The following is an 18,612-nucleotide window of genomic DNA, read 5'->3' as shown; positions in this document are numbered from 1 at the left end:
CCCACCCCTCATTTGTCTGGGCACTGCTGGGAGTGATAGACACCCACCCCTCATATGTCTGGGCACTGCTGGGAGTGATAGGCACCCACCCCCATGTCTCTGTCCACTGCGGGGAGTGATAGGCACCCACCCCCATGTCTCTGTCCACTGCTGGGAGTGATAGGCACACACCCCTCATATGTCTGGGCACTGCTGGGAGTGATAGGCACACACCCCTCATATGTCTGGGCACTGCTGGGAGTGATAGGCACACACCCCTCATATGTCTGGGCACTGCTGGGAGTGATAGGCACACACCCCTATGTATCTGTCCACTGTCGTGGTACGAGCCGTACCCACGCGCTGATGGCCTGGGTACGGCCCGTACCCCTACGGTGCCCCAACTTTGGGGGTGCGGCCCGTAGCCATGCCTTTGGGACGTGGGTACAGGCCGTACCGCCATTGTTGGTGTGACATAGGGGTAAGCGTGGTATGTGCCGTACCCACACGCTGATGGCCTGGGTACGGCCCGTACCCCTACGGCACCCCAACTTTGGGGGTGCGGCCCGTATCCATGCCTTTGAGACGTGGGTACGGGCCGTACCACCATTGTTGGTGTGACGTAGGGGTCGGCGTGGTACGGCCCGTACCCACGCTCTGAGGGGCGTGGGGACGTCCCGTACCACCATGTGGTGGTGACGGGTACGCGTCCACGTCCACTTCCGTTGTGGCGGGACGTGGGATTGGTGGACACGCCCCCCGAAGTGACCAGACCATGGAGGTAATTAATGTGCAGGATGTTTTAGTAATTTGTGGGGTGTGGGTTGTGTTTCCTGCCCCTTGCACACACCCCCCCTTTGCCCCTGGGGGGTGTTCTGACCTTCTGCGGCGTCTGCGTCGGTTTCTGTACACGAGGTGGTAGGCTATGAGGGCCGGGATGACGCGTAGGTTGGGGTCCATCGCTGTCCGTCGCGTACCTGTGGCTCCTTGGTCGCGTCGTCCTCAATTTCCCGGCAGTTTTTCCCGTAAAAAATGCTGCGTGCGGAGTGACGTCGGCACGAATCGTACTTGCTGGTCCGTAGAACGCTGCCTGACTTCGTCCGGACGTTGCGTATGCGCCGTCCAGAATCAGATTTGTATGTATTTTTTTGCCGGTCGGTGTTCTTTACGACTCGTACGGAAATGGTAGTTCTGTGCGAATCGTACTTGCGAGTTTGTAAGGTGTTTTTCCCGGGTACGAGTCGGACGGAAAAAACGCTCCGTACGACCATTCGTACCCGGGTTTTACAGGATCGGAATCGACACCAGAGTGTTCATACATAAACCAATACTTTCCCACAATCAATAATCAATAAGCAATTTACAAGCAATTATCACCAAACAAAAACAATAAAAACCATAACTCTGCTACCAGGAAAAACTGCTCCAGCGCAAATCTGGTAATGTGGAATAACGTTTACCAATGTCCTCCCTGCGTCGCAGACCCGACGTCACACTAGCTCATTCACACACGCATTCATTGGTGGGGCCCATAACACCAACACTCATACATCTCTCTCACGAGTCTGCACACAGGAGGGATGAGTAATTCAAGCGCTGGACATGTGGGGGGAAATACCTTATCACCTATAGGGAGAGAAAAGTTATTTTACAAAATATACATTAACTTCCTTCGCCTATAGATCCCTAGTCTCAAACATCAAGACACTCCACCCACATGGTCAACGGCCCAATTTAGTTGGATTGGTTGATGGTGATTTAGAACCAGCTAAAACACATTTTAAGACTCAGAATCCCTATTTACCTTAATGAAACCACAAACTCATATTTCTTGTTAATCAATATTTGTTTATCTAAATTTTCGTAATGATTAATATTTGCATTTGTCTCGTCAAAGTTTAGAATTATTTTAGATCAATTCAAATAAATCGCAGAACATCATATTTACCTAATCTAACTATTTGAAGTCCTCTAATTTATTGGCTCTGCATAACCAAATTTCGTCGTAAATTGTCTGAAAAGGCAGGCCAAAGTCAAAGTCCTCTGCTCAGCACGTTACAGCCCCAATTTATCAAAGGACCAGAAATCGTGCAACCATCTATCATAGCCCATGGATTTAGAAAAAGTTTGCAGTCATCAAGCGGTCGTGCAGCTTCTGGACCATCGGGAAAGGCGTCACGAACATAGCTTCGAACAAGGAAAAGATTAAGTAGTTGAGTACCACTCCCTATTCTACTACGCTTTTTATAATAAAATCAAGTTAAAGAAGATATAATTTTAAGCTTTAGAACAGTCGTGATTGGCTGGTTGAGATCATCCGAATTTTATTCCCAGATTCTTAGTACAGTTCGAGGGGTGAGGTCATTGGTCAGCGAAGTGTCGGCTTGTTCTGGTTTACTGTAAGGTTGATTGCTCCCCTGTCTTGGCGAACGTCCCGTTTCATATCCTTGACCGGGTACATGATGAACAAAGGTCGCTATGAGGTTTAGGAGATTTCTTGCACATGCGCAGCTCACTCCACGCCTCATGAGACAGTGGCCACTTCTGCGTGTGGTGACAGCGGCCATATTGGATTTAGGTCCAGATGCCAACTTAAGCGAAACAAACACAAAATAATAATTAATTCATAGAAATGGAGATTTTAATGTTAACCCCTTGCTAATCCCTCTATGTGCTTGTATTTATCTAGCATATAGCGACATTTAAAGCAATTATATTCACCTTTTTCGATCCTCCACAAGGGTGCAACATCACAAGCAACATATATCATGCAGTATTCTATTACCACATACACTATTGTTAATATGCGTACAGATTTTAGTTATAAGAGTTATTTAGCCATGCAAATAGCAAATCCCATGTATAGTTTAAGTTTTAATAATGTTGATTAGTATACATGCAATACTCGTTTAATAATATTATAATTAATAGATTATATAATTAGTATTTTCATGCAAGAATAGAGGAGGTATACAAAATGTTGTACTACCTGCTCCATCACTTTCAAATGCACATCCCACACATTCTATTCTTGGCAAGACTATTCTACTCCGTGACAGCTCCCACTGAAAGACATCAAGATTACAAGAAAGAAAAGAAGGAGGCATATGCAGGACCGTCCTACATTAAGGCTAGTGTAAAATAACACACTAAAGTCAGTTAAAATGATTGTAGTCGAAGGTCATCATAGGGTGCCAAATGACAAGAGTGCCTCTATTACTACACATGGCTTGGCAGTTCGGGCTGGATGGTTCCCATGAGGCACAGGGTCAATACTGATTTGCATATAGCTGTGTCTGAACTGGGGTGGTGAAGTGAGCTAAAGAACGATGATGGATTCAACCCAGATGAGTGACTGGGGGTGAGTGTCTGGCAAGTTTCAGAGCTACGTCCATCATCTCCCTGTGTTTGCTTTATTCGCCCTAAGTTTGCAGGGTATGCCCAGACGTGGGTCCCTTTCTCACTTTGCCACTTGATTCAAGCTAGCCTGGCTGATGAAGGCTGTTAGCCCGAAACCAGTATCAGGATGCTTGTCTCTGATCCAGGGAAGACATGGCTTGGCAGTTCGGGCTGGACTGTTCCCATGAGGCACAGGGTCAATACTGATTTGCATATAGGTGTGTCTGAACTGGGTTGGTGAAGTGAGCTAAAGAACGTTGATTGATTCAACCCAGATCTTTGAATGAGGGTGAGTGTCTGACAAGTTTCAGCGCTCCATCTATCATCTCCTTGTGTTTGCTTTGTTCACCCTAAGTTGGCAGGGTATGACCAGACGTGGGTCCTTGCTCACTTTGCCACTGCATTTTGACAGTATTTTATTTGCCTTTTACACAAACACAGTTTAGGCAATCTTCAAGAGTTCATCCACTAGTGTGTCAATACCATCGAAAATCTCATGCAGAGGGGCCTTGCACATAAAGGCACATGTAGTTACTATTCTGTTAGCTTCATCCACATGGCATTCATGAACATCTATACTGATGTGTTTGGCTCCAATTTCTTCTATAGCTAAAGCAGTCGCAGCATCAGGAAACCGTCCATCAACATTCTCATTCTTGCCAATTGTCACTTCACAGCCTGGGAAGATCTTAGCCACCAATACTGGAGAAATGCAGCACAGTCCAATGAGCTTCTTTGCCTTGTGGAAAGCTTCAAGTGTTGACTTCACTTGGTCATTAACTGTGCATGCATTTCCCTCCACTGCCCAGGAGGACAGGTTCTTTGCCACAACGAAGCCACCAGGGAAAACGACAGCTTCAAAGTCATCAATTTTAATGTCTGCTAAATCTTTAATATCACCACGTGCTAGCCTGGCACTTTCAATAAGGACGTTTCTCTTTTCTTCTGTAGGACTTCCTTTCAAATGATCGACTACATGCATCTGGTCAATGTTTGGTGCAAATATTTTTACCTCAGCCTCCCTGCGGCAGAGGTGCACAAGCACGGCCGATGTCTCAAGGATTTCGCTGCCATCGAACACGCCGCAGCCGGCCAGCACCACAGCCACGCGCTTCTTCACTGCCATACTGCCTGCACGAGAAAATAAAAATAAACTTTGCTACTGGATTCAGGCTAGCCTGACTGATGAGGACTGTTACCCCGAAACTGGTCCCGGGATGCTTGTTTCCAGTCCAGGAAAGAAATGGCTTGGCAGTTTGGGCTGGACTGTTCCCATGAGGCACAGGGTCAGGACTGATTTGCATATAGCTGTGTCTGAACTAGGGTGGCGAAGTGAGCTGAAGAATGATGATGGATTTAACCCAGATCTGTGACTGGGGGTGAGTGTCTGAAATGTTTCAGCACGAAGTCCATCATCTCCTTGTGTTTGCTTTGTAAAATGCCAGTAAGCCCATACAGTCCACATGGTATTGACTCAACACTGTATCATTTGTATTTGACCCATAGTGTCAGACACAGATACTGTAGTGTTTACACAAAATGTCTTTGGCGGCTAGGCCTGCGTCTTACACAGGCCTGTGTGCACTAGCATCAACAACACTTAGCCATTGGCAAACTCTGGCATGCCAGATGTAGAGTACACACAGAAAAGGGGGAGAAGGACTAAGCCCTACCTCATCCTCCTCAAACACAATACCACCCTTGACGAAGTAAGGAGGATGGGGGGACTAACACTCTTTGAGATAGTAGGATTTGGCGGCATTGACCATAAGCTCGGCGCATTCAAGCAGTGAACCTTATTTTTGCTTATCTGGTGCCATTACTTTTGTGACGGCTTAGTCAAGGCTCCACTGATCTTGAATATGAACCAGGCGGGTATTGCCCTAGAACCTCGGAATATACCCAGGACGACATACGTACTGGGTCTTGGTTGCTTATACTAGAGGCTCAAATACACAAGCTGCCTACCTCGCTGCCAGTCACATGGGGACAGTTATGTTACATTATGAATTATAGGCACCACTGACTACAGACAATAATCTGAGTAACAGCACCCCAGAACTACGGATATCATATAGGGATATATACTTACTTAAGACTGATCTTTTCGCAGAGTGTGACTACAGGGGGTCGCCCTCTACTCCAGTGCCAGTTCTAGCACTCATCACAATAAACTCGGTTAGATGTGCCAAGTGATAGAACATATATGACCCAGAAAGACCACACTTAATGATATGCTTCAAAACTATGAGTATGATGTGGGGCAGGGTGCCTCTACATCTTGTTGTTTATGGAGGTGTTCATTATCAGCATGAGTATTTGTGGCACGCTATTTTATGAACATATGTCACCCACAATTTGTGTTTATGACATACACGACTGATAGGGCCATTGATTGCCCTTCGTTTTTGGAGGGTGTGTTATTTGTTACTTTTGAAACACCTTAGTTGCACCTAATGGGTTGTTCTTATGTAGTTGAGCACTGTGAGCACATTTATTTCACTCTATCTTATGTAAATATTGTTTGCTCCCTGGACAGATTGCTTTCACTGTTTTTATTCTTTCCATTCACAGTTACAGTCTGATGAGTAGTGTTTTCAAAAGCTCCAGACTTACAGGTGGAGTAATACCTAGTACAGTGGGTTTACTAGAGGGGGTTTGTATTGGAAAAGCAGCATAGGGATCCTGTTTGTCCTGATGAATGTCGGAAAAGAATCTCAACCCGACAGACACATGTTGACCTCTATGCAGAACGGAGGGGTGATGAGTACCTAATTTACTCACACCACCACCATCTGAGGGCAGATCTATACCCTTTTTTATATCTGACTAGGGAATCGAGGAATAAAATTATTATGAAGATATCTCATAGTCAGTTTTAAATCACTGTCTATCTGCACTTTTATAGGTTCCTCGTCTTTTCCCTTTTCTGATTGTTTGTATTGTCTACCCCTCCCTATTGCTCCGCCTCTTGCGTTGGGTTGCAAAGAGTAGCAGCCCTACGATGAATCATGCCATAACTTGTTGTGAGTGAGGGCAGTTTTAACAAAGTGTTTGTGCTCCCTTTGCAACTACACATCACATACGTAAATTTTGCGACTGATATTCGCCTTACCTCCTTTTGTGTTTTCTATCATGCCAGATGTAGACCCATTGCAGACCGGAGAATCAGGAATGGTGCACTGTGTATGGGTGAACAATCAAAGTGCACATGATCATTGCCAGGTCCTGGTAACACCTTTTCAGTCGCAGGAGTTTACCTTGAAACAGGGGGTGCCTCAGGGCTCAATACTGAGCCCCCTACTGTTTAATATCTATTTGCAACCCCTTGCGTTGGTGGCTAAAAGAAGAGGGATGTCACTGGTGTCGTATGCTGACGATACCCAATTGGTGATCGCCTTCTCTAAGAGAAGTAGTGTTAACCTGGGAAAGTTTAAGGAGGACCTGCTAGAGGTTGCGGACTGGATGGCGGCAAACTGCTTGCAGTTGAATGCCAGTAAGTCCGAGGTTCTGCTGTTCGGGAAGGACCGGGATATGTGGTCCGAGCAGTGCTGGCTCGATAGTCTTAAACCAGCTCCCTTGCCCAAAGAGGCAGTAAAGAACCTTGGTGTGTGGATCGATAGTGGTCTCACCTTCGATACACAATCGAAAGCTGTGGCAGGGATCTGCTTTGGGCTTCTGTGGGGCTTGAAACCTCTTCTGGGTTTCTTTCCTCCCAAAGTGCATCAAACCATTATCCAGGCGACAATTTTATCCAGACTGGATTATGGTAACTCTCTCTATCTTGGGGCCAATAAGTCCAGCATTAGGCACCTGCAGAGAATTCAGTACGCTGCCGCACGCATTCTGGTGGCACTTCCGAAATTTTGCTCTGTTTCCCATGTCCTGCCTAAATTACATTGGTTGCCTGTTGAAAAGCGAATCCAGTTTAAAACACTTTGTGTGTCTCACAGGATTCTGACTCAACAGGCACCTCTGGGGCTGTCCAACTTGCTACAGTTCTATGTGCCGCGGCGCACCTTAAGGTCTGCTGACCAAGCTTTGGTTAGCATCCCCCAAGTCTTGAGAGCCAGAGCCGGAGGCCGCTCTTTTTGCAATCTTGTGGCGAAACTCTGGAATTCGCTTCCTGTCTCTATCAGAGGGATCCAGAACCACTTTGCTTTTCGCAAAGCCATAAAGGCCTGGCTTTTCCCAGCCTAACTTTAACTTTCTTTCCTCCTTGGTCACTCTCATTGTCTTTGGTGGCGCTGGGACGCCCCGTCGCTGGGGCAGCCATGCGCAATACAAATCTGACTATAATAATAATAATAATCATCACACACATAGGGTACTCTGTATTGCATGGCACACACCAACGCAGCAATGGGTTGACAGTGGAGACATCCTATTTTGTCCTGCCCCTTTTCACATCATCATGCATGATGTTTTTGTGCAGAGCATTAGCTGGTGAAGGTGAGGCACCTGACCTTGTGAAATGTTTAATGTCAGGGTACCTGTGACTGTGCAACTTTGAGGGCACATTTGCATATCCATCACCTGTGATTTCCACTCGTATACTAAGAGTGCCCAGCTGTGCCCATGCTTGCGTACTCCCGGTTGACCAAGGATTGAGTTTGGTGATTCAATGATCATTAAAGTGCATTGTGTTTGGAGGCCTTGTGTCTTTGTCCATGGTTGTGAGATGATTTTTTATGGAGCAGATGAGGCACAGCAATGGTATATTCACCAGAAACATGTTCACACTTCTTGTACAACCATTGACTTACATGGGATATGTCTCACTTGTGATTTGCTTTCTTAAGTTGTCATCCAGGAGACAACCATGTGTGTCTGTTTTTCATCCTCACATATTATGATTCACTTGTGTGTATGATGGATTTCCCTTGGTTTTGTCCAGAGGTAGGTTTTGGGGTAGCATCCACATGACTGGAGTTACGGTACAGGTTGCCCACACAGGGCTGCAACACATTGCATTTATGTTTTCTGGCCATTGTGACCAACATTGTATTCTATAGAGTATGTTGTGCATTCCTAGAGTGACACAACAAAATGTGACATTGCCACATTTTGTAAGTTGCATATTTGTCTATGTGTTCAACTGTGGCTGCAGGTGTGTTTGTATGTACATTTGTGTAGTTGCGTTAAATTAGTAAATGACACACATCATGCAATTGACATTGGTAAACTTGTATTGAACATCCCCAGACATTTTGGACAATGTCATGGTGCTACTATTTGTTGTCATGTCCATCTCACCCAAAACATTGTCCTCTCATGATGTAATTGTTAGTATGTTGCTGGGAAACATTTGCTCTAATCATTGGTTTTTCTGTAGCACTTCACTCATGTGTATGTCTGTTCTCTGTTCACTGAGGGACCATACACATTACTTAGGTCATAGGCCCAATCCGTTGTTCCATTTGATTGATGTTCTGTCCACTGCCATATGTGAGATCCGTGTGGCACAGTTTTTAAGTTACCTTTCAATTAACAGATATATGAACTTCTGTAGATATAAACCAAGCATACAAGACTTTTTTGTTTTGATATTTTATTTAACAAAGTAACATTCTGTGAGTTTTTTAAGGGAAAAATCCATGTGATTGGATCTTTGTTTATTGTGATTATGTGAAAAAATTCCTGATTATTTGATCCCTTCTTGCTGTTCCAGCAGCAGATGCTGCGGTGTGTCTAGCACCTGCCTCTTCATCCTGGCCATTCTTTGGCTTGTCCTGCTCCTCCTGGTCTTCACCTAATGGCGTGTGTGTGCATACACAAATATTGTGTAGAATGCAACATGCCATTATAATCTTGAATACTAGTTCTGGATTGTACAGGAGTCTTCCACTCGATATATCTAGGCACTAGAACCTGGATTTGTGGACTCCAAATGTCCGTTCAACAATGGCCCTTGTGTGTCCCAGTGCAACGTTGTAGTCTCTCAGTGCCTGTGTGTGTGTGTCACTTTTATAGGCGTCATCAGCCATGGCGAGAGTACATATCCTTGATCACCTGAAACAGATAATGGGGAGATGTGTCCATTAGTATTTGTGCCTGCTGTGTTTGCAGAGTGTCTATTTTGGTGTGTGTGCATTGTGCAACTTTGGTTTGTCATGTGTAGCTTCAGACAATTGACCAGCATCACTAGAAATTAAATTGCCTATACTTGTCAGCCTACACATCACCAGGTTGTCATTGTCTGGATCCTGTGTATTAGCTCCATGTTGTGACTGTCAAGATGTATGTTTCACTAGAAAAGAGATTACAGTTTCTTAACAGGCCCGTTCCACATACTGATTCTCTCCTGAGCACATATTTTATGGGGTGCACCATTGGCGCCTGTTGCCTATTGAAACATCCACCTTAAGTGTGTGACGATTACTATGCTGGAACATCATCTAGATACCTCATTGGAAGTGATTGTGCTGAGGATAGCTGAGAGAGAGATTCCTTGCCTGTTGAACGTTGAACTCATTGTGGGTCAGTGTTTAAGTGACAGTGGGACTGCTACCTGGGGAAATCAACTTACTGGGAACATGTGATGACAATGTACACATGCATTAATGTCCTTGTGCATGAGTTGACTTTGACTCTGCATGTATGCATGTTTGAGTAATACCCATCAATATTTCAGATTGCGTCAGTTCACAATGGGCACACATTGTAATTTCAGATTTTGTGCATCATATTGCTACACCTCACCAGGATAGTCATATGCATACACAACATGTAGTGAGATAGTGATGTGGATTGTTTGCATGCTCTTCTGATGCATGCTTCATTCTGCAACGGCACTGAGTAATGTTTAATATACTTTGTAGAATATTTGTGTGCAGTTGGTGATACCCTCATGCAGCACTACTTGTAATCCCATGATGCAGGAACACATGCTGCATGGTGCATGGCTGACTATGTTTTTGCATGCCAGCTAATTGTGCACCATCACATGTGAGTGCAGGTGATTCGTCATCTTTGTAGGAGAGTCGGATCTGCTTCTTATGGTTACCCCCACTTTTTGCTGATGTAACACTGTTTTTCGACTTTAGTCTGGCAGGGGCCCTGCTATTCAGGACCCCAGCCTAGCTGCTTCCTCTCTAAATGGATTCCTAGTACTTTAGGTAAACAACAGATTGGATTCTGAGGTGCCCTTATAAGTACCTAGTATATGGTATACTATGTACCCAGGGCATAGGTACGCCAGAGGCCTACCAGGGGCTGAAGCCTGTATTATGCCACCCCTGGGAAGCCCAAAATGACACCACAGGTCTGCTACTGCAGCCTGGGTAAGGTGGTGCATGCACCCCTTACTGAGATATAGGTTCACTATATCTCACCTATCACTGCACATATAAACCTATCAGTCACCCCTATGGCAGGCCTTATCAATCCTGAAGGCAGGGTGCTTGGTTTTGTGTGAGAGGGTGCCCATGCATGAGCAGAGCCCCTCTGCAGCCTTTGGAATCTCTTCTCCGGGGTTGTCTGTGATGCAGCCTGACCATATACTCTTAAGTGTATTATAACCAAACGTTAAATGCTAACTGTGGACTGGCTGCACGGAAACATGTCGTGTTTGGTGTCAAACACCTTTGAATCATATCCCCACACCAGTAACTGATGTGGGAGTATGATCCCACCCTTCTAGAGGGCTGAGACATGACAGCACCGGTATACCCGGTACCAGCTTAAAAGAGCCCTGGTATCACAAAATGGATGCTGCAGCCACAGACACGAGTCTGGCCTCCTGCTGCTGACCGAAACTCCGGCAGGGGAGGCCTGGACAATAGGTTTCCTGTCACAGGGAGGTGTTACCACCTCCCAGACAGGCCTTAGTGGATTAGGGCTGGGTGGGAGCACTCCAGGAGTGCTTTGAAGTCCTGCACTGGGGGCACACTTGGTGTCCCTGTGCATAGTCCAGCTCAAACCGGTTGCAGAGGCTACCAGCCCCTGCTCTGGCGCGAAACTAGACAAAGGAAATGGGTGTAGCCACCCCTCTTTCAAACCCTCCCATAGGTGGGTCCCCTGAGTTAGTCCAACCCCTTCCTTGGGTATAAAGAAGGAACCTCTGTAACCAGAACTTTAGATATCCCTGGACAAAACTCTGAAACTGAATCCTGGCCCTTCGACAATCTGTTCAATGCCAGATGACTGCAGGGGAGTAAAGGAGTTACTCCCCTGCTTGGCAGGCACCAAAGACGCATCTGTCCGGTCTGCATCTCTGAAGCTCCCGCCGGACGCCGAAGACTTTGCAACACCAGAGGTGGATTTCCAGACTTCCCAGAGGCCGAACCAAGTCCCCAGCAAAGCTGAGACCCGTAGCCCTCGAGGGTACTGTGAAACCGGAACCCCTGGACACCGTGCATATTTGCAAGTGCATCAGCTTCTCGACATTCTCTGAGGCTGTGCATTGGGTTACTTGTAGCCCAGACCCGAGCAAAAATCCACCGAAGATTGTCGGCCTACCCACTCCGAGTGACCCGTAGGCCATCATTTTGTGATTCCTCTTGAGGTCCCTTTACGATCCCTGGTCTGTTGACTGGTGGGTCCAGGTGAAGGTAACTCTGACTTTCCTTGGGCTTCTCTGGTTGCTCCAGACATGCCCTCACTCCTCCTTGCTGGGGAAGTCCCTTGGACCTTGCTGGTCTGCACCAAAGCATCTTTCCCCTTTCTGCATGGGTTGCTGTTGCCAAGGCTTGTTGTGTCCAATCCGGGCACCAACACTGCAGCACTCGACATCCTTTGTGGGACAGCTTAAATCCAGCTCCTGGTCATCATTGACGCCTCCTGGTCCTCGTGGCTGAAGAGTCAAGCTTCCCTTCTTCTCACCTGAAGTACCCGACATCGGTGGGCATTCGTCTATCGTGCCCCTGGTCACTGGCAAGTGACCCAGATTCTGTCCCCTCTGCTTACAGGTTCTTCACATCTCCGATCGAGGCTTGGATCTTTTCATACACTTGGCATCTTACCCGGCAGTAGCACTTCTTGCCCGCTTCCATTGAAAACGACGACCCGACCCGACACCATTTGACACCTAGGCACCTGGCTTCCCTGGGTAAGGTAACTCGAGTACTCCGGTGCTCCCGTGGGTGTTGATCCTATTTATTTATTTTATTTTATGTAGTTTGTAGAGCGCACAGCTACCCCCGAAGGGGTGTCCCGGCGCTAGAACCTGAACCTCCAAAGGAGAGGAGAGGAGCAAGAAGGGGAAGTAGCGTAGTAAATCAGAGTCCAGAGAAGAGCCAAGTTTTGAGTCTGGCCCGGAAGATGGATTCGGAGGGACAGAATCTAAGATCGACTGGCAGCGCGTTCCATAGTTTTGCCGCAATGACACTGAACCCTCTACCACCCATTCTGGATAGTCTGAAACGGGGAGAAATCAGAAGGCGTAGGTCGTTGGATCTCAAAGATCTGATGGAACGGGATATTGAGACACGTTTTTTCAAGTAGTTTGGTCCGCGATCGTTGATGGCTCGGTGAGTCAGAGTGAGGATCTTGAACTGGATACGGCTGGCCACAGGTAGCCAGTGCAGTTCCTTACGATATGCGGTTACTGATTGACGGTAGGGAATATTGCCAATCAGTCTGGCCGCCGCATTCTGAACAATCTGCAACCGGTCAATCAGGTATTGGGGAGCACCAGCATAGAGGCTATTAGCATAGTCCAGGTGGGACGTGATGAGGGCATGGGTAACTGTACGGCGGGAATCCAGAGGGAGATAGGGAAGTATTTTTCTAATCATGCGCAACTTCAGGAAGCAGGCAGAGGTCACTTTATTAATCTGAGTCTTGCATGAGAGGGAATCGTCAAACTGGAAACCCAGGTTGCGGGCCGAGTGGACGGGAGAGGGAGCGGGATCAAGTGCCGCGGGCCACCACCAGGAGGATGGGATGGAATTTTTCTGGTTAAAAAACAGCACCTCTGTCTTGTCTGCATTGAGTCTTAGATGGTTTTCAGACATCCAACCACTGATGTTGTTGAGGCACAGGCGGAAGTTGGAGAACGCGGAGTCAGAGTGGTCTCTGAAGGAAAACACTAGCTGGGTATCATCAGCATAGGAGACCACCCTGACTCCGTAGGACTCCACCAGGCCGGCCAGTGGGGCAAGATAGATGTTAAAAACTGTCTAAGTCCAAGAGGGTTTGGTCCTAGTACATTTCTAAGTGTCCTTTAACTCTAAAAACCTAACCGCGACTTTTCCCATAGAAGCTAACGGGAGCTCGCTGCTGTGTTCTCACACTGCACACAGCCCCCCCGGGTCCCCTGCGTCACTACCTTGGGTGGTTCCTTGGGGTCCCAGCGATTCTACAATCTCTAGGCCTTGTGTCTAGTTAAGTCGTGGTTCTTATACCACTTTCTTAGTGTAATATTTTGAAGTGTAACTTTTGCCTCTAGCCTCATAAAGAGACTAGAGGGTTGTGTTCAGTTCTAAATACATATATTTTATATATGTATACCTGGTGTGGTCTCCTTTCATTTAGCCACTCAAGAGATTATAGTCTGGTAAAAAAAGCTGCTTTACATTCCTTCAAGACTTAGCTTGAAGGCTGCTTTCCATAGCTACCACTAGGATAGCTTTCAATAAAGGTTGTCTTTAACCTATCATCAATAAGGGGTAGTTTGGACTGGTACAAGGTGCCCACTATAACTAGTGGACAGCATATACCAGGCCAACTTCTCACAATCTTCTTGTACATATGGCACATGTGTTTGTTTCAACATGTATGTAGCAGAGCAGAAGCATATGTTCTGTGTCATGAGCTGCATTTTTTTTTATTTATCTGATGAGTTCAGCAAAATCTATATTCCATGGGTGCCATACTGGTTTGTGTGAGATTTTGTTGGCTCCTTCCTTGTTGTGCTGTCTGACATATGTCTTGGTTATTTTGTACTGTGTGCTTGTGTATATTGTAGGGACCAGTTCCAAGGTATGTCATGTTACATTGGCTACATGTGCATTCTCACATATTTGGGCTACATGCTTGTGTACTTGAGGTGTGCGGTGCGTTCATTTTGTACTTGCCAACAAGCAGTCCATTTCCATATGTGCCATTCTCAAACCGCTGGTTGATGATCGATTGGCGAAAGATGCAGGACTCATGCACACTTCAAGGAAACTTAATGACCACATTGATGAACAGGCCCAGGTGGTCCACAATTGCCTGCACATTCATTGAGTGTGTGTGCTTCCCATTCCTGTACATATGTGCAGTGTCCCCAGGGGGCACAAGTAGAACATGGGTGCAGTCAATTGCCCCCAACACTTGCGAAAGCCAGCGATGTCATTGAAGTCTTGCTTGTTGTCAAGTTGCTCTTTCGCAGTGTTGGGGAAGCGTAGGTCCTGCAGCGTCAGGCTGATGATGGCTTCCAAGACATTTGGGAGGAAGCTTGAGAAGGCTGACTGTGAGACTCCACCCACTCTGGCAGTGGTTGGTTGGAAGGTACCAGGGGCCAACATGTGCAGCACTGCAAGTAGCTTTGTCTGCAGAGGGATGTTCGTGCAGCGCCGTGATGGTGAGTACGCATAGGATGGAGGTCCTTTTCAGCCTGTAGTGGGCTATCACATCCTCTGGCCGGAAGTCTATCAGGGTGATGCGTTGGCAGTAGACCTGCTCTCTTCTTTGGCGCTGCCTCTGTGGTGGTACTGGTGGTGGTGGTTGTGGTCTTCTTTGGGTTCCAGCCTGCAAGAGTAGTACCTCATTAGGTTAGCAAATGAAGGTCTGGGTTATTCTCCCTTATATACAGGTTTTTTTTCTCCATTTTTCAGACCAGCTTTTTTCTGGTCTTAAAGATCAGCCGCTAACTGGCCTTAGCGGCAGCTTTTGGAAAGTATCGCCGGACTGGTAAATCATTGTACATATCAAAAAGTTGTGTTAGCTGCACTTTTTACGCAGGAGAACCTTGCATCTCATTTTCGTTAAGTCCTGCTAACAGAGGTGGCAATCTTATAAATTCATGTTTTCGCCAGAAAACTGCCGTAAACTAAGGTTAGCGGTAATTTGTAAATAAGTTGAGAAAAAAAGCCGCCGTAACGTCAAAACAGCTTTAATGAGAGCAAACCACGTATCAGGGGTTGCTTTCATTTATTTCAGATTGACTTTGATGGTATTTTACCACCTCAGCATGGATAGCACTGTTCTAATCCTTTGCTTAAAGACTTTGCTGTAGAAATGGCAAAAGGCTTTGTCCCTTTCTATCTCGGCGGTGATGATACTGTGCTAATCCTATGCTTAAAGACTTTGATAGAAAAGCAGACATTTGAGGTGAGCAAATTTAGTGTCACTGGTGTTGAGAGTGCTCTATACTGGAGCTGCTTTCTACCTAAATTTGAGAACTACCCAGAGTTCTCTGCTTCTTTTTTTGCATAATGTATGCGTCACTCTATGCCTGAAAGGTTTTGTTTTGACTTATACAAGGTGCTCCCTTGTGTCTGGACAAAGCTATACCTCCCTGAAGAGCTCTAATTAGAGCGAAACAAATGTCAAGGGTTGCTTTTCTTCATTTCAGGTTGGCTTGGATGGTATTTTCCAGCTCTGCATGGATAGCACTGTGCTAATCTTATGCTTAAAGACTTTGCTGTAGAAATGGTAAAAGACTTTGGGGCATATGTATGTGGAAGTGGCGGAGTGAGGCGTTAGCCGTCATGGCTTAACACCTCACTCCACCACTTCAGAAAGGCAAAGCTACGCCTTATTTACAAGAATATGGTGCAACCTTGGGTTTTCCCCTGTGCCAACGCAGACACCCTTGCACCATAGTGCAAGGGTGTCTGCATGCAGGGTAGGATTGTTGATGTGTAGGAAGGTGTCCCTTCCTGCACATAAACAATCCTAAAATGCCATTTTGTCACTTTTATGTGTGCTGCTTCATAGATAACTAGATACGAGGCCCACACAGTTGCACGCCCCCTACACCTTCCCCAGTTCAGATACCTTTCCTCCAACGCCTACTATATCGTTATCATGGGAGGATTTGGTTGCACCAGTACAGATGCTGTACGATACCTTGCGCCAATGTACCGCATGTTAACTGTAAAACAATTAGAATGTACCTGCACAATGCCAATGATGATAATGTATACAATGTATGTCATACCCTCCCCCTCCCCTTTTTTCACCCCTCCCTTTCCCCGTTTTCCATTGCAGTATAGCTGTACCCACTTTGTCACAACCTACGTGGATGTATAGTGTATGATGAGTAATGCTCATGAGTAATGCTCTCTATCATTTATACTACAAAACAATAAGAACTGTTAAAATGCAAAAAAAAAGTGTTTCCTGGAGTTTCCTGTAGCAGATCGTCTATTGGCTTTTCACATCCAATATCTGCTTCCCAATGAGCGGGTGGGCACAAGCACAGCAGCAGGGAACGCGGAAGGACGGGGTGCGGACCACACCGGAGGCGCATCTGGTCAACACAGAAGGGAGGAACCTCCGTCTGTTGAGTGATGGGCAATGTGGAGGGCAACAGGGCATAGGAAACCACTGGACAACGAGCTAGTGAATAAGCAATAGTAAGCACAAAGAAGTTTTTAAAAAAATCATTAAAATGATGGGGCAATAACCAACAAATGACCAAAACAAGCGTTCTGACATGTACTTTCCTTGTCTTGCAGTTGGGAGATTGGTTGCTATGTAGACCTTGAGGGACAGCTTCTAAGCGCATTGGTGTGGAACGTTCAAGTTAAAATTAGGAGAACTTGTAATGAAGAAGAAACACATTAAAGAAACAAACACGACTGGCATCATAGAAATTTTGTGGCACTAGCGGATTGTGCTATGTTAACTGCCTTAACCAAAGAGCACCATTCATAATGCACTAAAGACCCCAACTGTCATAACAGGAGCTCAGACATCTGGGATTAGAGAAGACAAAGTTAGTTAAAATAGCTTCATATGCACTAATCAAGTGATAACATAAGTTTTGTACAGATAAATCACACCTGTCAGTAGCAGCTCCTACGCTATGGCGGAAAAGCGTTGCCCCCTGGGCAGTGTAAAGGAAAGGAAATATAAAATGATAATAACTTTTAGTTATTGTAATTTTATGTTTCCTTCCTTTGCGGGTGGGTGGGCGGGGCTGCTCTGCTCACGGAGCAGGGCAGGAGAGAAGTGGTCTGCCCACTCCTAAGTGTGCAATGAGTGTTTGGTTGGCCCTCTTGGGCCGCCCAAACCAGTCATGTGCACTTTCCCCGTTCTCCATGCAGGCTGCATTACAGCCTGCATAGAGAACAAGCCCAGGCCCCCATTTCCTGGTTGAGCGTAGAACCAGGACCCTCAATACCAATCACAACGTTGCATTGCAGCGGTGTGATTGGTCAGAGGAGCCTGGTTGATTACCAATCACAATGCTGCATTGTAGTATTGTGATTGGTCAGGGGAGCCTGGCTTCCTGTCCCACGAGTGGAGCAGGAGCAAGGAGCAGAGACGCAATGGCAGGACTGGCGGCAAGGTGTTGTAATTTTGTAAAACAATTTTTGTTTTCCATTGCGCTACCTCGTGCCCAGAACCTCCCCCCCCGTGCCTGCCCCGTCACACCACCCGCAAGTCATACCAGACGCCACTGGTACCTATACTACAAAAAGGTAAGACTATACCCAAGGCATTTCAAGTCAAAGGGCCTTATTTACTAGAAAGTAAAGCAGGGCTGTGCCGCAAGCCATTTTGCTGTGCCATGCTGCGTTACTTTCAAAGCACAGGGATGCGTCATATTTACAACAATATGACAGATCCCTGTGCTCTTCCCTGTGCTGGAGCACAATTGGCTGCCATGTGGCAATGCAGCTGGGATGATTGTTTTGTGCAGGAAGGAACACCTTCCTGCACAAAAACAATCACAAGAGGTCTCATCCTGACTGTCACACCGTTCACTTTACAAAATCCTCTAACTTCAGTCACGGAAAGAAAAGCAAATGTAGAAATACAAACTGACTTTTGACCCGTCTCTGAAAGCGAAGAAATGTGACAAGATAACAAGACTTAAGGCATCTTATTGCTCATTCACTTTGTGAGCAAGCACAACACCTGTTGGCAGCACACCAAAATGGGTAAGTAAGTCATAAAAATAGCTGGTCCTGATTAAATCTGGCTCGCTATTGCAATCTGGCTCGCTATTGCAAATGGGCAAGTGTGTTTTTTGAGCCCTGGAATAGTAATCTTATATTCTACACATGGTTTCGCCAGTAAGTTCAAATAGGAGTATTAGGTGTATATTTTGATCTTTAATGTCTCCGCATATAC

General features: G+C 46.2%; 1 pseudogene; it reads right to left on the bottom strand.

The window, feature by feature from the left end:
- Positions 1–3,820: 3,820 nt before the first annotated feature.
- LOC146831512 (glutamine amidotransferase-like class 1 domain-containing protein 3, mitochondrial pseudogene) lies at positions 3,821–4,531 on the bottom strand (annotated as a pseudogene).
- Positions 4,532–18,612: the final 14,081 nt, after the last annotated feature.

This window comes from Triturus cristatus, chromosome 5_1, assembly GCF_964204655.1.
Source record: "Triturus cristatus chromosome 5_1, aTriCri1.1, whole genome shotgun sequence".
Taxonomy (NCBI): domain Eukaryota; kingdom Metazoa; phylum Chordata; class Amphibia; order Caudata; family Salamandridae; genus Triturus; species Triturus cristatus.
The sequence above is the reverse complement of the archived record's forward strand: the minus strand, read 5'-3'. Positions and strand labels throughout refer to the sequence as shown.